Below are 22,699 nucleotides of genomic sequence, written 5' to 3' on the forward strand. Positions count from 1 at the left end.
CCATGTTTTCCAATTCCGCTTCCCTGGAATTAATACCATTAATAGTTGTATAAACTTCCAGACTTTTTATTCTGTTCACATATAAATATATATGTGTGTATATATATAACATTTATAGCAGCAGTATGTTAAAAAACAAAATTCAGCTGAGTAAATTTGAAGATCTAATTGGTTTTTATTAAATGATTCGAGAATTGGGCAGCATCCCATCCAGCAGGTAGAGGGGATGCACAAAATGAAAGATTTTTATAGGAAGGAGGGTGGGGCAAGGAAATTATTAGCAAATAAAAAGGGTTGTTTCAGGCAAGGTCACTTTTCCTTAGTAGAGGAAGCAGGAGGTCAGATAACCTTAGCACAGAAAATTTTGACTGACTAGTTCAGACTTAAATTTCTGGAGGATGTCAAAACTGCAGTTAATTAGTTATTAACCCCTGGTTTGATGACTTGACCTAAGTGATGTCATTTTGAGCACGTGATTTTCTTTTTAAAAGTATAGATACAGATATAAAATATCTATATATAGGCACACACTTATATACAACTTAGGTATTTTAATGTATAACTTATGCATGTATTTTTATGAATTTATGATGGTATTTCTGATTGATAGTTTATTAGCAATAGAATAACTAGAGTGAAAGTTAGTCACATTTTAAATGTTAGAGGCAAACTGCCTACCTAAAAGTTTTCTATCTCCAACTTTATGTATGAATATCCTGTTTCCCAAATACTTGCCAGCATGGGTATTATCAATCTCTCCAATTCTTGCCAAGCTGAAAAGTGGTACCTCCCCTCTGTAGTTTGCAGTTTTTTTTTTTTTTTTAAGATTTTATTTATTTATTTGACAGACAGAGAGATCACAAGTAGGCAGAGAGGCAGGCAGGGAGAGAGGAGGAAGCAGGCTCCCCGCTGAGCAGAGAGCCCGATGCGGGGCTCTGTCCCAGGACACTGGGATCATGACCTGAGCCGAAGGCAGAGGCTTTAACCCACTGAGCCACCCAGGCGCCCCTAGTTTGCAGTTTTTTGATCCCCAGTGTGGTTGAGCATCTTGTATTGTGTGTGTGTGTGTGTGTGTGTGTGTGTGTGTGAATTGCCTATTTAGGCCTTGCCATTCCCCCCCCCCCTTTGTGTTATTTGTATTTTTATACTGATTTGTAGAAGTTTTTGAATTATTAGGGATATTGACATTTTAAGTATTTGTTATAAATATTTTTCCTCAGTTTAACATTTCTCTTTTAACTTTGTTAAGAGTGTGTCTTACAAAAAATTCATTTGTATTTTGTCAAACCTTTAAGATTTTCACATGTATCCTCATACAATCTTTAAACCAAATCAATGAAGGTAAGAATTATTATTATCATTGTACAGATGAACTAGCATAGAGCTTAAATTACTGGCCCAAGAAGGAAGGGATTCATATCTAAGCCTACATTGCTAGAAATAGCGCACCAGGATAAGGGAAACTAGAAAACAGGAGAACTGGCTAAGGAGCCACCCAACAAAGGATGTTCCCTTCCAAACTGACTTTTCCTTATGGCTCAGCCATTGGTCAGTAGTATTTAAGGAGACTGTGCCTAAAGCAGCAGTAATAGTTTGCAATGGCCTCTAGGTGGTTCTGGTAATATGAGGTGTTTGTAACTCCTTTGGCTTAGCTTTGACACCCATTTCCCTTCCCCGCCTCTCCTTGCCAACTTTGTTTTATGGCTCTCTTGGCTTAGGTCTTGGTTATTAATTTTACTTACTTCATGACTTTTGGCTCTGACCACTGGCTGTGCCTATGGACAGATTACTGGCTGCAATCTCAGTAGATCTCCCAGTTCCAAATTTAGAATTTTAGCCCTGGTTGAAGGTCATGGTGATGATACTGGGCTCCTAGGCCTTTGTATCAGTGAACAATAGAGAGATGGAGAGTTGGCAAAAATGCAACAGAAAAAAATATCTAAAAATGCCCTAAAAATAAAATGCCCTCAAAATTTTAATTAGAAACTTCAGCTACTAAATAGCAAATATTTGTTAGGAATTAGGGGTAGATTGGAAGAATGGTAACATTTCATTCTTCTTTCTGACTGGAAAGAACTAGTTACAGGCAGTTTAGTTATGCACAGAAGACTTACTGATAGGGATTTTGGTGGCTTATAGATAGAAATTTTGGAGAAGTTTCTGCCCATTTCCCCCTACCCCTCCCACTACCACCAGCAGCTTACTAGAAGCATGTACAATCACCATCTCATACCCAACCATGGGGAAAAGCCACATTTTCCTCTCATACTTCTTTTTTTTTTTTTTTTTTTAAAGATTTTATTTACTTATTTGTCAGAGAGAGTGAGCACAGGCAGACAAAGTGGCAGGCAGAGGCAGAGGGAGAAGCAGGCTCCCTGCTGAGCAAGGAGCCCTATGTGGGACTCGACCCCAGGACACTGGGATCATGACCTGAGCCGAAGGCAGTGCGTAACCAACTGAGCCACCCAGGCGTCCCATCCTCCTCTCATACTTCTTAGCAGAAGGAAATTTCTGTAAGTTATTCTTTTTATTAACAAATGCTTCTATTTTTGAAAAAAAATTTTATTTATTTGAAAGAGAGAGAGAGCAAGAGAGCATGCACTTGAGCAGAGGAGGGGGAAAGGAGGGCAGAGGGAGAGAGAGAAACAGACTCCCTGCTGCCTTCTCTGAGTTCCTGGATTATTTGTCATCTGTTCTTATCACCAGATGCTTAGGTACCTTTAGTTCTTTCTTGTTACCCATGTTTGGATTATTTTTATCTATCTATCTATCTATCTATCTATCTATTACTTTCAGAAATGTCTTTATTGTGTTTTTTTAGACACTTATCTGCATGTATTTCAATATAGTTTGTATATCTTTTTATTTTATTTTATTATTTTTTTCGTGATAAGTGTACTCTTTAATTCCTATCACCTATTGCACCCATTACCCCTTCCACCCACGCACCTCCCCTTAGGTAACCATCAGTTTGTTCTCTGTAGCTAAGAGTCTGTTTCTTGGTTTGTCTCTCTCTCTCTTTTTTTCCCCTTTGCTCATTTTTGTTTCCTAAATTCCACATATGAGTGAAATCATATGGTATTTGTCTTTCTCTGACTGACTTATTTCACTTAGCATTAATACTGTCTAGCTCCATCCTCATCATTGAAAATGGCAAGATTTCATTCATTTTGATGGCTGAGTAATATCCCATTATTATATACCATACCCCATCTTCTTTATCCGTTCCTCTGTTGTTGAACACTTGGGCTGCTTCCATAATTTGGCTATTATAAATAATACTGCTCTAAACATAGGTGTGCGTGTATCCCTTTGGATTAGTGTTTTGTATTTTTTTTGGTAAATATGCAGTAGTGCAATTATTGGATCATATGGTGGTTCTATTTTTAACTTTTTGAGGAATCTGTATACTGTTTTTTCCACAGTGGCTGCACCAGTTTGCATTCCCCAAATGTTGGCATTTTCTGTACAGTTTTAAACACACTAGCTCAAACTTTTAAATTCACTGTTGACTTTAAACCTAAAAAATATAACTCCCAATATATGTCACAAGGACATTTAATTATGTCCATATATCATTTTATTATATCTTTTATGCTTTATTTCTTATATTTTACTATATTTTCAATTGTCTTTCTTTCGGGATGATCCTTCCTTTTAATCCATAGGTTTTTGGGGAGAGTAGGTAGGGGACTTATACTTCATTATTGACTTTTTGGGTATTTTTCTAATTTTGTTTTTGTTAGGCAAAACTATCTTTTCAATATATTTTTGACTTGGAATTCTTTTCATACAATTTCTCTAAGCTTTCATTTTTAGAACATCTGTGTGGAATTCTATCCTGTTGTATATTTTAATATATATTGAAATCTGTGAAGTGTTCATGGTTTATTATATTACTCTTCTTTTTACCTCTTATGTATGTCTCCACAAGTAGACTAAGTTTTTTGAGGACAGGACCATATCTGTAGCACCAGCTCCTGGCTTAGTGCCTTTGGCTAAGAATGGTCCCTTTAGTGAAAAGTCTTGTGAAAAGTGCTGTGCCCAAACTTAAAAGTTACAAACTACTATTGCTTATCTTTTTGTATCCAGTTTCTTTTCCCCTTTCTTAAAATCGTAACTTATAATTGTAAGTTCAGATACTGAAGAATGACATAGGAGATTTTTGTTCCCAGAAAATAGTCTGCCTACATAGAGATGCTAATTTGTTTGAGTGGACATGTTAGTGTTTTCATGTAAACAAAAGTGGGGTTGTGGGGGGGAAGAAAGAGAAAAAAAAGTACCACTCTCTGTATTAATCTTTATCATCATCATAGTAAAGCACTGGTAGATACTTGAAAATGTTTATGATCATCAAGACACTGTCCTTTCTTGATGCCAGCAACAATGAAGAAGATCCATAAAAAGAATAGGTAAAGGAGAAGATTTTAAGTTTAAAAGCAGGGAAGGAGTTTATTTTTTTATTTTTATTTTTTTAAAGATTTTATTTATTTATTGGACAGAGAGAGAGATCACAAGTAGGCAGAGAGAGAGAGAGAGGAGGAAGCCGGCTCTCCGTGGAGCAGAGAGCCCAATGTGGGGCTTGATCCCAGCACCCTGGGATCATGACCTGAGCTGAAGGCAGAGGCTTAACCCACTGAGCTACCCAGGTGCCCCAGGACTGTATTTTAGATACAAATTTATTTATACCTTTAGGCATCTGTGATCATGAGAATGACGAGTTTATCACAGTTCCTCATGGTATAATGGAAGGCTTCAATTTTGAAAAGCTACTGTGAGTAAGGAATCATGTGAGACTCTTGCTGCAGCCATTGTTTAGTTCTGCAGTTGAACCTTGAATAATGGCATTTATTAATAATAAACAGGGATTGGCAACCTGTGGCCCATGGGCCAAATTCAACCTGCTGACAGGTTTGTTTTTTTTTTTTTTTTTTGCTTGATTTGAGGGCAAAGAATGGCTTTTACATTTTTAAGTGGTTTTAAAAATCACAATATTATTTCATGACATGTGAGAAGTATTTGAAATCCAAATTTCATTATGCATAAGTTGGCACAAAGCCATGTTCATTCATTGCATATTGTCTCTGTTTGTCTTTATGCTACAGTGGCAAAGTTTAGTACTTGTGGCATAACCCTCATGGCCCACAATGCCTAAAATAGCTGCTAAGTTGCTATCTTGCCCTTTATAGAAAAAGCTGCTTTATAGTTCTGGTATAAAACAAGATAGGAGACAAAAAAAAAAGTCAACTAGGGGAAGATATGAGATAGATGATAGAGGCAGAATTCCTTTCCTGCTACTTTTTATTCTTTCTCTCACCTTCTTATTCCCCAGTAAGCTTTATCTCTTCTTTTTTTTGCATGTACCCCTACTGCATTCCACCTTCATATTCACAGACACATATATATTGAGAAAAAAGAAAAACAAAGTCTTTCATTTTTATGAGAGTTTGGTTTATAATTGCTCTTAATTATTAAAATTGTATTTTCCCTTATTGTTTTAAATCTGGAGTTTGGACCATCTGGGAACAAAAACTGGGGACCTCAGTATGTAGGTTCTCCATTTGGCAACAGCTAAAAGTAGTGTGAAGACCAGTCAAGAAGAGTGAGACTGAAAATGAAGCTTTGTTGGCCTGTCTTGGGAAATTCGAACCAGATCTAACAGTTGGAGCACCATTTTTGACCATTGTGCTGGGAATCATGTTTTGTTCCACTGTATCGAAAACATTTAGGGGTTAAACTCCTACCATTTGATTTTTTTAGTGGGGGAACACCACCACAAAACTAGGGGCTCAGTTTGGAGGAAAAGCTGAAACTGATTCAAACAAGATTTCATTAACTAATTTGGGGAACATTTGGAGCTGTTCTGAGCTATACAATTACTTCTTTTCTCATCTCCACTGGCACTCTGAGAATCAGATCACCTGGGGAAAGCAGATTTAAAAAATTCCAGATGGTGTGTGCGATGCTCCAGCTGTGGAGAATCTCTCCCAGTCAGGCAATCTGCCTTTCTGCCGGAACCCTCTAAAACTGTGCTGCCCATTTGTCATGCTTCTCCAATTGCAGCCTTCTGGATAGCTTCTCTTTGCCTTGTCTGACTCTTCCTTTCCAGTTTTTATCATCCCCCTCCATGAGCTAATGTAGTAACCTCTCTTCATTGGCTATAAATCCATAGAAGAACCTGATATAAAATATGGTTTTGTGAAGGATAATTGGAAAACATCTGTTTTTTTACCCATAAGTTTCAGTGTTCACTTGTCTCATATGACGACGTGACTGTTTGTGCATGTGTGAAAAAGAAAAGAAACAGGAAGAGGGGAGGGAAAGGCTAGCATGAGGGTGAGCAAAAAAGAATTCATGCATATGCTTTTGTAGCCAGCTGGACAAAATAAGTTCATCTCCATGTCAGCTGGATTAGAATCCCAGGTTAATGTTGAGAAAAGTCAGTCTCACTGACTTGAATGACCTTAACGTGGCTACCAAAGAAGTGATTGCTTTTGGGTTGGTCCTGGTTATTGTTTTGAGGATAAGTTTTGTCTGCAGTTATTCCTAGCTTATGGTGACAAGGGTTGAAAGCTTATGGACAGCTTTTGGTCTTCAGAGTGTTCAGATGGGGTTTCCTTGGAAGTTGAACACTGTGGGGAGGTGAAGAGAAGAAGTAGATAACAGAAGACACTTCTTACTTTTTCTTGTTGGGTCTTTTCATAGTGGATATGCCTTTCTTATCTGTAGAATATTAAGTGAGTAAATTTTGGGACCTTTCATTTTAGCTGTTATAGTCTATAATTGGATTCATGTAAGGTGTATGAGTCATTGAGTTTTATTTTACTTGGTATTTGGTAGCTTTTGAAATCCAGATGGAAAATTACATAGTTCATCAGGAATTAAATTTTTTTAATATTGTCACTTGAAAAATTGAATAAAGTTTATTTATTATAAAATGCAAAAATATGAAGTGTACAATTTGATTGCTTTTGATAAAAGTATGCACCTATGTATTCATCACCTTAAATAGAATCTAGAACATTTCTATCATCCAGAAAGTCCCCTACTGTCCCTTTCCAGTCCATCCACGTCTCATAAGGCAAATACATATTGATTTTATAGATTATTTTACTTTTTCTTGAACTTTGTGTATACTATTCAGTGTCTAGATTTTTTTATTGTGTTATGTTAGTCACTATACAGTACATCATTAGTTTTTCATGTATTGTTCCAAGATTCATTGTTTACATATAATACCCAGTGCTCCATGCAATACATGCCCTCCTTACTACCCATCACCAGGCTTGCCCATTCCCCCACCTCCTTCCCCTCTAAAACCCTCAGTTTGTTTCTCAGGTCCACAGTCTCTCATGGTTTGTCTCCCCATCCGATTTCCTCCCCTTCACTTTTCCTTTCCTTCTTCTAATGTCCTCCCTGTTATTCCTTATGTTCCACATATAGATGAAACCATATGATAATTAACTTGCTCTGCTTGACTTATATCACTGAGCATATCCTCCTCCATTTCTGTCCATGTTGATGCAAAAGTTGGGTGTTCATCCTTTTTGATGGCTGAGTAATATTCCATTGTATATATGGACCATATCTACTTTATCCATTGTCTGTTGAAGAGCATCTCGGCTCTTTCCACAGTTTTGCTATTGTGGACATTGCTGCTATGAACATTGGGGTACATATGACCCTTCTTTCTACTACATCTGTATCTTTGGGGTAAAGACCCAGTAGTACAATTGCAGGGTCATAGGGTAGCTCTATTTTTAATTTTTTAAGGAATCTTCACACTGTTTTCCAAAGTGGCTGCACTAACTTGAGTTCCCACCAACAATGTAAGAGGGTTCCCCTTTCTCCACATCCTTTCCCACACATATTGTTTCCAACACATATTGTTTCTTTCCTTGTTAATTTTTGCCATCCTAATTGGTGTAAAGTGGCATCTCAATGTGGTTTTGATTTGAATTTCCCTGATGGCTAATGATGATGAACATTTTTTCATGTGTCTGCTAGCCATTTGAATGTCTTCTTTGGAGAAGTGTCTGTTCATGTCTTCTGCCCATCTGTGTTTTGGGTGTTGAGTTTGAGGAGTTCTTCATAGATCTCAGATATCAGCCTTTTTTTTTTTTTTTTTAAAGATTTTATTTATTTATTTATTTATTTGACAGACAGAGATCACAAGTAGGCAGAGAGGCAGGTGGAGAGAGAGAGAGGAAGGGAAGCAGGCTCCCTGCTGATCAGAGAGCCCGATGTGGGGCTTGATCTCAGGACCCTGGGATCATGACCTGAGCTGAAGGCAGAGGCTTTGACCCACTGAGCCACCAGGTGCCCCAGGATATCAGCCTTTTGTCTGTAGTATCATTTGTGAATATCTTCTTCCATTCCATGGTTTGCCACTTTGTTTTGTTGACTGTTTCCTTTGCTGTGCAGAAGTTTTTTTTATCTTGATGAAGTCCCAAAAGGTAATTTTCACTCTGGTATCCCTTCCTTCTGGAGACATGTCTTGAAAGAAGTTGCTGTGGCCAATGTCAAAGAGTTTACTGTCTATGTTCTCCTCTAGGATTTTGATGGATTCCTGTTTCACATTGAGGCCTTTCATCCATTTTGAGTATCTAAATTTTAAAGCTTAGTGTAATGTTTCCAATACTCATCTTTTTTTTTCTTTTTAAGATTTTCATTTATTTATTTATTTATTTATTTATTTATAGCATGGAGAGGGGTAGAGAGACAGAGAATCACAAACAGACTCCACACTGAGTGCAGAGCCCCACTCGGGGTTCAATCCTATGAATCTGAGATCACGACTTGAGCTGAAACCTTACTTAGCTACCTAGCTGCCCCCCCCAAATAGTTATCTTTGTTAAATGTATCAGTAGTTCATTAAAAATTTTTTGGCTCACAAGATAGTTGGCAGATGAAAGCTGAGCAGCCAGATAGCAAGGAGAAGAAACCTGAAGCCAAGATGGCTGATGCTGGAGGCAATGTTAAGAAGGGTAATCTCAAGGCTGAAATGCTGAAGAAGGACCCTGCAACTAATAGTCTGACCTAGTCAGAAGAATTGATAGATATTCCCAATCAGCTATGTAATACAAAAAGACCATGTACAAGAGGAAGTATTAAGCAGCAAAATCCAGGGTTGAAAGGAAAAAGAAGGTTCTTGATACTGTCATAAAACCCAGTTGGTGGTGACAGGAATGGTGATATCTGAGTGGTTAAGCTTCACAAATTGCCTAGGTATTATCTATGGAAGATGTGGCTTGAAAGCTGTTGAGGTATGGCAAAACTTTTCAGTCAGCATGTGAGAAAACTGCAAGCTAGCGCCACTCCTGAGACCATTTCGATTATCTTCATTGGACACCAGGGAAGCAAGAGGGTGGTTTTCCTGAAGCAACTGAATAGTGGCTTACTACTTCTGACTGGATCGCTGGCCCTCAGTCGAGTTCCTCTGCATAGACTACACCCGAAATTTGTTATTGCCAGTCCATCAAAATTGAGATCAGTGCAAAAATTCCAAAACATCTCACTTATGCTTACTTCAGGAGAAGCTGCATAAACCCAGACACCAGGAAGGTGAGATTTTCAACATAGAGAAGGAGAAATATGAGATTACAGAACAGTGCAAGGTTGATCAGAAAGCTGTGGACTCACAAATTCTGCTAAAAATCAAAGCTGTTCCTCAGTGTTAGAGCTATTTCTGCTCTGTGTTTTCTCTCACAAATGGAGTTTATCTTTACAAATTGGTGTTCCAAATTTCTTTCAAAGAACCTAAGTAGATAACTGATCCATTTCAAATAATAAATAAGTAAAATAAGTTCTGAGTTGTTCTCCACTATCTGTTTATGCTTTCTCCATTTAGTGAACTAACTTATTATTCAGTTTTATAAAACTCAATTCTGCTCTGTAGAGCAGAAAGTTTTAATTATGGTAAGTCCAGTTTATCAAAATTTTCTTTTATACTTAATGTTCTTGGTGTTATATCTAAGAAATCCTTGTCAACTCACAAGCTCACAAAAATTTTCTTTCATTTTTTCTTCTAGACATTTTATAGTTTTTCTTTTACACTGAGGCTTTCACATCAGTTAATTGTGTCAGGGAGAGATTAATATTCATTTTTTTCATATGTTTATCCATTTATCTTAGCAGCATTTGTTGAAAATACCATCTTTTCCCATTAATACAGTTGAGGATTTGGGCTATTTGTCTGTAAGTTTCTGTTTTTGTAATGTCTTTTTCAGATTTTGGTATCACGGTTAAGCTGACTTAAAAAGCAAAAACTTTCTTTTCTCTTTTATTTTCCAGAAGTGTTTATGTAACATTGATATTAAGTCTCCTTAAAGATTGATAGAACTTTCCAGTGAACTCAAGTGGGCGTGGTGTTTTATTTGTGTGAAATTTTTATTATAGTTTCTTTCACACATATAGGCCCTATTCAGATTTTGTATTTCTTCATAAGTTTTTGTCTTATTTATGTAATTAATTAATTTGACAGAGAGAGAGAGCAAGAGAGGAAACACAAATGGTGGGGGCGGTGGGAGAGGGAGAAGTAGGTCTCCTGCAGAGCAGGAAGTCCAACACAGGGCTGGGGATCCATCTCAGGACCTGGGATCATGACTTGAGCCAAAAGCAGACACTTAACCACTGAGCCACCCAGGTGCCCCAATTTTTGTCTTTTTTAAAAAAGAGTTGCCCATTTTTTTTAAGTTGTTGAATTTATTGCCATAGAGTTGTTCATAATATTACATTATTATCTTTTTAATGTCTGTGGGATCTGTAGTGATGCTTCTCTGTAATTCCTGATATTGTTTATTTGTGATTTTCTTGGGTTTTTTTTCTTAATTTTTTTGCTAGGTGTTTGTTAATTCAATTAATACTTTAAAAGAAAAAGTGTTGGCTTTGTCGATTTTCTGTTTGCTGATTTCTACTCTGATCTTTATTGTTCCTTTCTTATGACTTACTTTGGATTTAATTTGTTCTTTATCTAGTTTCTTAAGTTGGAAACTTAGGTAATAGATATTACATCTTGCTATTTTCTCTAATGTGTGAATTTAAAACTAAATTTCTCCTTTAAACATTGTTTCGTCTGTGTTCCATGAATTTTGGTAAGTTACTAGATTTTTAGTTTGAAGTATTTTCTAATTTCTCTTGTAATTTTTCCTTGACCACAGGCTATTTAGAAAAGATTCAAGTCCAGATACTAGGTGATTTTCTAATTATCTCATTATTTTTGACTTGTAATTTAATTTAATTTCCACAGATCTGTGGAAAGTTCAGGATGTTTCTCAAGCTCGACTAACTTGTCAGGACTTAAATTTCAAACTCCATTTCTCTTCTGGATCTTATTAAAACTTGGTTTCATACTTTGTTAGGATGCATCTAGAGTAGGTCTTACACTAAGTCTTGGTTGTTACTCCTATGGTGTGGCTTTCTACTGTTTCAACTGAATGCCAATAATGATGTTATCAAAATATTAGCAGGATCTCTCCACTCTGAAGGGACCAGGAATTTGCTAGCAGTGCTTGTTTTTTTAATATCTCTATTTCCCTCTCAACTCTACATTAACTGCTATCTGGTAAACTCGCATGGTCTCACTCTGAACATGTATAGCCTTGTCCTCAGGGATTTATATAGGACCTCCGACAGGACTCCTGGGGCCTTCTCTGCACAGCCACCTTTTTCTGTTACCTTGTGTTATAGATTACAGCTAATTCAACCAACCCAAACTCTGATTTCTGCCTCCTCATATCACCTCAATCAGCTCAGGCTCTAGCTTCTCTGTATTACAGTTGGAAAATTATATCCAGTTAGAGAGTTAGGTGATCCTGGGCTCACTCACCTCATGAGTTTCTTTCTTTCAAGGGTTGCAGTTATGTGCTATCTGTTGTTATCTGATAAATTTGTCTTAATAAATTTGTCTTAAATGGTTTGTTCAGATTTATAGTTTATTTCAGGAGGGCTGATTTAATACCAGTTACTTAAACATAGTTGAAAGTAGAATTCTAAGTCTACCATTTTCCTCTGTGCTTTCTGTTTCTCCTACCTTTCCCTCCTCCTATTTTTCTCCTTTACTATCTACTTTTGAGTTAATCAAATTTTTAATGTTTTATTTTAGTTATTTTAATGACTTTTAGATTAACTTCTGTATTATTTTTAAGTAGTTGTATTAAAGATTACAGTATTGACCTTTAAATTATCATATTCTGCTTAGAATTAATGTAGTACTGGGACACAAGACACCTGGGTGGCTCAGTCATTTAAGTGTCTGCCTTTAGTTCAGGTCATGATTCCAGGGTCCTGAAATCGAATCTTGCATCAGGCTCCTTGCTCAGCAGGGAGACGTCTCCCTCTGCCTGCTTCTCTCCCTGCTTGTGTTCTTGCTTGTTCTCTCCCTCTCTGACAAATAAATAAATCTAAAAAAAAAAGAATTAATATAATACTAACTGCAGTAAAGCTTGCATAACACTGTAATTCCACTTAGATACCCCATCCTTTGTGATATTGTTTTATATATTTTATATCTATGAGTATTGTATATATATTTATATCTATGAGTATTGTAATCCCCACAATACAATATTCTGCTTTTTTCATTAAATATTAAGTTTTTTATTGTGGTAAAAAACATACAAAATTTATCATAATTATTTTTAAGTGTATAGTTCAGTAGTATTAAGTATACACAGTTGTTTTTTCAAGAAATGAATAGAGATTGAAAAATATAATCTGTTGGGGTGCCTGGGTGGCTCAGTCATTAAGCATCTACCTTTGGCTCAGGTCATGGTCCCAGGCTCCTGGGATCGAGCCCTGCGTCAGGCTCCCTGCTTGGCGGGAAGCCTGCTTCTCCCTCTCCGTCTCCTTCTGCTTGTGTTCCCTTTCTCGCAGTTTCTCTCTCTCTCTGCAAATAAATAAATAAATAAAATCTTTAAAAAAATATATCATCTGTTAAGATTATCCACATATTTACCATATCCAATCTCCACCCCCCTACTTTTTTAAAGAGAGTGACGGGAGGGGGCAGAGGGAAACGTAGAGAGAGAGAGAACCTTAAGCAGAGTCCCCACTCAATGCATAGCCTGACATGAGGCTCCATCTCATAATCCTGAGATCATGACCTGAGCCAAAATCAAGAGTCAGATACTTAATTGAGCCATCCATGTGCCCCTCCAGTCTGCTCTTTTTCTCCTTATATGTGTTGAGTCCCATCTGATGTCATTTCTCTTCAGCCAAAGAACTTTTCAAGTTTGTGACTTTGGGGGGGATGGTTCCAATCTTTTGTTAAGCCCATCTATTGAATTTTTTATTTCAGATATTGCAGATTTCATTTCTAGGGTTTTCATTTGGTTCTTGTGCAAAGTTTCTATTTTTCTGCTTAAATATCCTATCTTCACATCTATTATGATCACTTTTCTTTTAGACCTCGATTATATTTATAATAGCAACTTTAAGATACTTGTCTGCAAACAGTATGGAGGCTCTTCAAAAATTAAAACTAGAATTACTGTATTATCCAGTAATTCCACTACTGGGTACTTACCCAAAGAAGATGAAAACACTTATTTGAAGAGATATATGCACCCCATATTTATTGCAGCATTATTTATAATACCCAAGGTCTGGAAACTACCCAAATGTCCATCAGTAGATGAATGGATAAAGAAGATGTGATATGCACACACAATGGAATATTATTACTCAGCCACAGAAAAGAATGAAATCTTGTCATTTGCAATAACATGGATGAATCTAGAGGGTATAATGCTAAGTGAATTAGTCTATCAGAATGAGACAAATACTGTATGATTTCACTCATATAGAAGCAAACTAAACAAAGAAAAAGAGTGACAAGCAAAAAAATGGACTCTTGGAGTTCCTGGGTGGCTCAGTTGTTTAAGCATCTGCCTTTGACTCAGTTCATGATCTCAGGGTCCTGGCATCAAGCCCCACATCAGGCTCCCTGCTCGGCAGGGAGTATGCTTCTTCTCCCTATGTCCCTTCCCCTAGCTCATGCTCTCTCTCTTTCTAATAAATAAAATGTAAATAAAATGGACCCTTAAATATAAAGAACAAACTGGTGGTTGCCAAAGGGGAGGTGGGTGGTGGAATGGGTGAAATAGGTGAAGGGGATTAAGAGTATGCTTCTCCTAATGCACACTGAGTAATGTACAGAATTGTTGAATCACTATATTGCACACCTGGAACTAATATAACATTATATGTTAATTATACTGGAATTAAAAAATAAATAAAATTTAAAATGTACTTATCTGTTGATTCCAACATCTGCATTATTTTGGGGTTTCTAGTGACTACTTTTTCTTTTGACTATGGATCACATTTTCCTATTTCCATGTCTAGTATGTTTTTGATTGTGTCTGGGCATTATGTTCGATACAGACAGAGAATCTGGATTTTGTTCTTTTCCCCTGAAGAGTGCTTTTTTTTTTTTTTTAATTTCAAGCAGACAGTTCAATTATTGGTTGGTCACCTTGAACTAATGTAGGCTTCTTTTTACACTTTAATAGGGCAGATCTGTTTTAGTTTCTCTTTTAGTCTTAGGGTGAGACATAGACTTTACTCCTTGGCATTACTTCTTTCTGCAGTTTTACTGGAGAGTACAGATGTTTGTCAAGCCTCTTTAACTTGGCATAATTCACACTCAGAACACTCTTTCCCTGCATTGGGCAGCAGCTGAAATCTTTGCTCAGCCTTTTCAGCTTTCCAGCTCTTGCTTTCCAGCAGAGATTTTGGAGGGTCACAGTGCTGTGGTAAGTTTCTGCTTAGATTTTGTAGGTAGATTATAATTTTCATCTTAGACATTATTCAGAGTTTTGGGAGCTCCCCTCCTGTGGCTTTTTCCTCTCTTGGATTTCCTATCTCAATTTCCAGACTCTTTTCTGGCCCTAACCTTGTACCCTGAGCGTTTCTGCACTATTCTACACAGACTAGGGGATGCCCTAAATAGGTTATTGGGTAAATTATTGTATGTGGCTCTTTCATTTTTGTGGACTGAATCAATGTTGCATGAATAATTAGAAGAATGTTTCATGAAAAAAAAAAAAGTTGTGCCTCTAGGTACTTTGTCATGTTGACAAGCCTATGTGGCTCTTCTGTGACTTGCCTGGGAAATAATTGGCAAGACTAGAATGGCATGCTGTATTTCACGAGTGCCAAATTAGGATCTTTTACTAATAGATCACTGAGCAACATGTATCACCATGTTGTTGTTGTTGTTTTTATAGGATTCACATGAAGAATATATAGATTTACTCTTTCTATTTGGTTGTAGTAGATGGGGAATGATAGTTTTCCTGATGAGCTGTCCAGATATGTAGCTTTGTGAAACCTCATGCACTTGACTATATGTCTTGTCATGTACGTGACTATATGTCTTCTTTCTGACTTGCACTATCCATGGGAAAGGGTTTCTTGTATGTTAAGCCAACATATTCTGTTTTCTTCTTTCTGATTATAGCATTTCTTTTACCATCCCACTTCTTTGGAGAACCCTAATGTCATTATATGGGACATGCAATCTTTGTGTTCTTTGCCTGTCTTTCTGATCCATACCCCATCTTTCTCACCTCAGGGGTAGAAATATAATGCCAAATTACCACAGGGATTAGTTCAAGTATGGGCCAGGATATGAGTAAGACCAAATAAAATTTTCCTTAGAATATTTCTTTTCATCTTAGACCATGAGCTTCTTCAAAAATTAAAACTAGTATTATCATATTATCCAGTAATTCCACTACTGGGTACTTACCCAAAGAAGATGAAAACACTTATTTGAAGAGATATATGCACCCCTGTTAGCCCATCTAAAGCAAGATCCATGTTTTGCTTGCTGTTGTACCCTCTGTACCATGCACAGACCTGGAAAAATGTAAATGAATGTTTAATAGAATGAATGGACGTTGGTAGAATCATGCAGCAATTGTGACTTTGGCTTTCTAAAATTAAATTCTTCTTTCTTTCTTTTTTTTTTTTAAAGATTTTATTTATTTATTTGACAGAGAGAGATCACAAGCAGGCAGAGACGCAGGCAGAGAGAGAGGAGGAAGCAGGCTCCCTGCTGAGCAGAGAGCCTGATGCGGGACTCGATCCCAGGACCCTGAGATCATGACCTGAGCTGAAGGCAGCGGCTTAACCCACTGAGCCACCCAGGCACCCAAATTCTTCTTTCTTAACCTGATACCATCTCTCTATGAAATATGAGTCAGAAGTTGGCAAAGCTATTCATGAAATGGACCTCATCAATATATTGTTGGGGCATGACTAAGAGAGATGAAAATTCCAGAGAAAGTGTGTTTGAGACTAGACCCTTACTTCCCCAGAGCAGTGTAATTTTTATCTTTGAAACAGGAGTATTCACATGTTTCCTTCAAGACTTTGTTCCCCAGTTCTTTCACTAGAAATACCTATTTCAAGTGTATCAGTTCTCTGTCTTGAATTTGGAGAAGTACCATTAGCATCATTGAAGTAATATTTGTGAATTAGGAGGCTTGGAAGATGTCACAGACTGGCTAGAGGGAGAAGGATTTAGGAAGTGGGAATAATGGCACCTGGTTAAGATGTATCTGTTACTTTTACAACCATCTCCATTTTCCTGTTCTTTCTGCTATTCTCAGGTACTCCATCATATCAGAGTTATAGCTCCCTTGGTAGGGATTTTCAGACAAATACCATTATTCTACTATAGGTTAGATAAGAATAGCTTTTTGGAAAATCTGGTAATTTAATTACTGTACATATCATTGTTTCATTATGAAATTGTTATTAAGTTCAAAATATTCAGCCTGTATATGGATATTTATAAAACAACTGTTTATAAGTTGGAATGGTTCATCATCAACAAATTTAGACCCAACAAATGGGTAAGTGCCTAAAGTAGCCACTATCTTAGGGGCTTTCAGATATGTTTTCTGGCATAATCCTAAAATCCTGTGTGCATGTGGGAGTTATTATTCATCTTTATTTTATAGAGAGGAATTTCATCAACAATTAGAATTAAAAATAAACATTGTGACTTCTGGTCTGGCACATAAGGAGCTTGGACAGCTCACTCCATTGTAACAAGAAATAAAAAGCTGAAGAAATGGAAAAATAAGCTCTACTTATTATTATTTCTCATCAGAAAAGTGAAGTCACAAGGCAAACCATTGCCCTTATGCTTTATTCCTTATGGATCACCTAATTTGGAATACACACAAGTCTAACTTAAAGAAATCTGACATCCAAAAAATTAGTAACAGTGTGAAAACTGCTCCACCAAAAGACACTTAAAGCAAACCTTTTAACAAGTACCAGAACACTAAATAGCCTAATTAGCTTATTTACCATAAAAATTTCAATGATTCTAGGAAAATATACCTCAAAATCCATTAATGTTCTTGTCCCTGAGTAAGACTTCGAGCACTCTCTCTTAGAAACAGCTCTTCCCAATTTTCACTTAGCATGCTGCTGCACATATTTGCTTAATTCCTCACAGAAACATGTCATCAAATAAGAAATTATAAAATTACCATTTAAAAATAAATAGGCAGTTTGCATTTTCAGGAGAATCATTTCCATGAAATTCCAGATTTCATGCAATGATAAGCATTTTCAAACTAGTTGTTTCAAGGATTTGAAGAAAATTTATTACTATTAATTCTTGGCCAGATGACCAGTGATAGAAGGTTAAATGTTTTGAAATTTTTGTTTGGATCACCAGAGATTAAATACAATGGAATATGTTTTGGAAAATGAGAAGTAGAGCTAGGCCAAAGAATTCTCAAAGAGTTTGGTGTTCTGGAGGGCTCTTGTCAGAAATGATAAGGAGAATATAGAATGTTACCAAAAAGGATATGGGGGCACATAACTTCCAATGCCAACTGTAGATTTTACCTCATTCCTGACTATTTTAATTACCAAATTATCTCTGGTCAACCAGCCTTTTGAGAATGAATGCAGATATTTAAAGGAAGAACCAAATATTCCGGGAATTAGAGTTCTCAGACTCTTCCTTATAGTTGCTTCAGAGTCTGATGGCTGAGGAGAGGCCCTGGCCTGTGTACTCTTGGAATTATGTGGAGATTGAGTTACACATTTTACATTCCAATGTATGGAATTGGAATTAGAGCAACATGTTAAATTAGAAGTTTTTACTAAGGCATCAATATACAATAGGTGTTAGTTACATACTAAAGCTGAGTACCAGTCCATGGTGCAGAAGGTTATACCTAGAAACTGGCCACACAGTCTTAAAGACTCCTCATCTAAAAGGAGGGTATTAAATTATATCTTGTTAGATATTTGAGGAATTTTTTAAAAAAAGATTTTTATTTATTTGAGAGAGAGAATCTCAAGCAGGCTCCTGCTGAATGAAGAGCCCAACACAGGGCCCAGTTTCCTGACTCACAAGATCATGACCTGAATTAAAATCATGAGTTAGATGCTTAACCGGCTGGGCCACCCAAGTGCCCCTTGAGGAGGATTTTTAAAGGAATAGCAGGTCAGATATGGGATCATACCTACAAGGGCAGTATGGGGGATGTCTTATCCAGTTCAGTAGAAGTTCACAGACAGGCAAACAGGCCTCAACAAGGTGGACCTTACTCTTTCCTGGGAGCCCAAGGAAAGAGCTGCCAGGGTAGAGTGCAGTCTCCCAAGTTGAGGGAAATGAATGTGACAGACTGCCAGCATTGAGTGTGTGTATGATGCTTTGAAATATCTGTAAAGGCGCTCTCACCTTCAGAGAGCATGAAGCCGAATTATAGCAGTACTAATTAAATAAGAATTTTATTGCTTTCCTTTCTTTTTCTTTACCCTTCTGTGACCCTTTTAGTAGGGAGTAGATATAGTTTGAATGAAGTATAAAGATCTGATAACCTGAGATTAGACATTTGCTATCTGAGAGTGAGAATTAAAAACCATGGAACTGCCCAAGTTTCCATTCAGAGACATAAGAAAAGTCCCCCACAAATGTTTCCCCACAAAATATTTTTTAAAGGGTTGTTGGTTGTTCAGTGTGTTGGTTTTATAAAGTATTTTTCCAAAGTTTGCAAATCAAGGCACAAAGTCAGTTTCGAAGAGAAAAGAATGATGGTTAAGAACATGAGTCTAGAATCAGACTAGCCTCAAATCTTGGCTCTGCCATTTTTTAGTTATGTGACTTTGGATAACTTACTTCACTTCTCTAGAATCCGTTTCCTTATCTGTAAAATAAGGATAATAGTAGTAACTACTGCTAAATGGTGTTAAGATTAAATGGGATAATCCAAGTAGGATGTATACTTTGATACCTAGCTCAAAATGTTAGCTATATAAAAAATTCAGACTCTGAAGAAGTAAAATGGTAGGAACTTGTGCTAGATATGTCTCCTGGGGGCAAGGGAAACAAAAGTAAAAATAAATTATTGTGACTTCATCAAAATAAAAAGCTCTTCACAGACCTGTACCCCTGGGGATAAAAATATATGTTTATGAAAAATTAAAAATTAAAAAAAAAGAAACAAATCAACAAAACTAAAAGGCAAACTACAGAATAGGAGAAGATACTTGCAAATGACATATCAATAAAACTCAACACCCCAAAACCAAATAATCCAATTAAAAATGGGCAAAAGACATGAATAGACAGTTCCCCAAAGAATAAATACAGATGGCTAACAAACACATGAAAGGTTGCTCAACATCCTTCACCATCAGGGAAGTGCAAATCAAGCTACAATGAGATATCACTTCACACCAGTCAGAATGACTAAAATTAACAGCACAGGAAATAGCAGGTGTTAGTGAGCATTTGGAAAAAGGGGAACCCTCTTACACTGTTGGTGGGAATGCAAACTGGTTCAACCACTCTGGAAAATGGTATGGAGGTTCCTCAAAAAGTTAAAAAAAGAACTACTGTATGATCTAGGAATCACACAACTAGGTGTTTACCCAAAGAATACAAATATACTAATTCAAAGGGATACATGTACCCTGATAGCAGCGTTATCAATAATAGCCAAATTATGGAATGAGCCCAAATTTCCATTAACTGGTGAATGGCTAAAGATGTGGTATGTATGTGTGTGTGTATATTGTATGTGTGTGTGTGTGTGTGTATATTGTGTATATTGTATGTGTGTGTGTGTGTATATATATATATATATACACACACACACACATGCATACACACATGCATACACACACACACACACACACACACACACACAATGGAGTGTTATTCAGCCATCAAGAGAATGAAACCTTGCCATTTGCAATGATGGGGATGGAGTTAGAGAGTATTAGTATTATACTAAAGAAGTAAGTCAGTCAGAGAAATACAAATACCATTTAATTTCATTCATATGTGGAATTTAAGAAACAAAACAAATGATCAAAGGGGGAGAAAAAGAGAGAGGCAAACCAAGAAACAGACTCTTAACTATAGAGTATAGAGAACAAACTGGTGGTTATCAAAGGGGAGGTGGGTGCAGGAATGGGTTAAATAGGTGATGGGTATTAAGGTCATCACTTGTTGTGATGAGCACTGGGTGTTATATGCAAGTGTTGAATCACTAAATTGTACACCAGAAACTAATATTACACTGTATGTTAACTAACTGGAATTTAAGTAAAACCTTTAAAGAAAGAACAAATAGAACTTCAAAAAAAAAAAAATAGAATAGCAAAAAAGATTTTCTTTTGCAGTAAGGGTATTTATAATAGATTTTAAAGTAATAGCCAATTGTGAGCTAGATTGGTTTTTAATGTTTTTGCTGCTGAAAATACTGTCAAAATATTTTTGATAAAATTATCAATAATTATTATTTGTATTGTTTAAAAAGTTGCCACTATAAACCATGCTAGAATGAAGAAGCATGAATATTCTCATTTACTGAGAGTAGATTTATTTCTGTGGAATAAATTTCTCAAAGTGGGATGTCTAGGTCAAAAGTACATGTATTTTAAAATTTCATAAAGTCAAGTGTATTAAGATATAATTTACATGCAGTAAAAATGATTTTAACAAATGATTATAAATTATAGTCATGGAGCCACCACTGCCATCAAGATAGAGATTTCTGTCATCCAGAAAAGTTCTCTTATGCTCCTTTTCAGTCTCCCTATCCCAGTCTTTAGTTGTCTCTCATGTGATATCTGTTCCTTAAGTTTTCCCTTTCCAGAATATCATATGAATGGAAATGGGTTCTTTCACTTAGCATAATACTTTTTGAGATTCATCCATTCCGTGAATATATCACATTTCATTCCTTTTTATTGCTGAATAGTATTCTGTTACAATTTATCCATTCATCTATGGAGGCACATTTGGTTTGTTTCTAGTTTTCTGTAGTTATGAGTAAAGTTACTATAAAAAAGTTACTATAAATATTTGTTGTATAGGCATATGCTTTCATTTCTGTTGTGTGGATACTTAGGAGGAGTAGAACTGTTTGAGCATTTAAGTATATGTTTGACTTTTTAAGAAATTACTGAATTTTTCCAAAGTGACTACCATTTCACCTTTTTACCAGTGATGTCTGAGAGTTACAGTTTCTCCATATCTTTGCCAACAGTTGGTACTGTCAGTCTAATTATTGACATTTTAGTGGGTATAGAGTAATACACACACACACACACACACACACCCCACATCTTTATCTAGCGATGGACACTTGGGTTCTTCTATATCTAGGCTATTGTAAATAATGATAAAATAAACATAGGGCTACATATGTCTTTTTGAATTAGTGTTTCTGTTTTCTTGGGGTAAATACCCAGTAGTGAAATTACTAGATCATATGGTATTTCTATTTTTAACTTTTTGAGGAGCCTCTATACTGTTTTTCACAGTATATGCCACACCAGTTGGCATTCCTACCAGCAGTACATGATTTTCTCCACATTCTTGCCGAGAGTTGTTGTTTCTTGTGTTTTTGATTTTAGCCATTCTGACAGGTATAAGGTCTTACTGTGTTTTGATTAGCATTTCCCTGATGATTAGAGATGTTGAACATCTTTTCATGTGTCAGTAGTTCGTCTATTGTCTTCTTTGGACACATGTCTATTCAGGTCCTCTTCCCATTTTTAATTGGATGATTTGGGGGTTTTTTATGTTTTGAATTGTCTAAGTTCTTTATGTATTTAGGGTATTAACACCTTATTGGATATATCATTTGCAAGTATCTTCTCCCATTTGGTAGGCTGTCTTTTTGTTTTTCTAATAGCTTCCTTTGCTGTGCAAAATCTTTTTATTTTGGTATAGTTACAATAATTTAAGTTTTCTTTTGTCTCCCTTACCTAAGGAAGCATGTCTAGAAAAATGTTGGGAAGGCCAGTGTCAAAGAAATTACTGCCTACGAGTTTTATGGTTTAAGGTCTCACAAATATGTATTTAAAACTTTTTGAGTTTGTTTTTGTGTATGAATGTATAAGAAAGTGGTTTTGTTTCATTCTTTGCATGTAGGTGCCCAGTTTTCTTAACCATTTGTTGAAGAGACTGTTTTTTTCCACATTGTATATTCTTGCCTCCTTTATCACAGATTAATTGATCATATAAGTGTGCATTTATTTTTGGGCTTCCTATTCTGTTCTGTTGATCTATGTAGCTGTTTTTGTGCCAGTACCATATTGTTTTGATTACTATAAAAGCTGGACATTTTATTTTTTAATTTTGATTTTTTTAAAGATTTTATTGATTTATTTATTTGACAGAGAGAGAGAGATCACAAGTAGG

At 36.3% G+C, this 22,699-nt stretch overlaps 1 protein-coding gene and 1 pseudogene across 1 annotated transcript in view; both read left to right on the forward strand.

The window, feature by feature from the left end:
- HPSE2 (heparanase 2 (inactive)) overlaps positions 1–22,699 on the forward strand; it is a 693,243-nt gene that overhangs the window by 122,183 nt on the left and 548,361 nt on the right. The gene's annotated exons all lie outside the window — the stretch shown is intronic.
- On the forward strand, positions 275–9,767 carry LOC131830012 (large ribosomal subunit protein eL6-like; annotated as a pseudogene).

Source organism: Mustela lutreola, chromosome 4 (genome assembly GCF_030435805.1).
Source record: "Mustela lutreola isolate mMusLut2 chromosome 4, mMusLut2.pri, whole genome shotgun sequence".
Classification (NCBI taxonomy): domain Eukaryota; kingdom Metazoa; phylum Chordata; class Mammalia; order Carnivora; family Mustelidae; genus Mustela; species Mustela lutreola.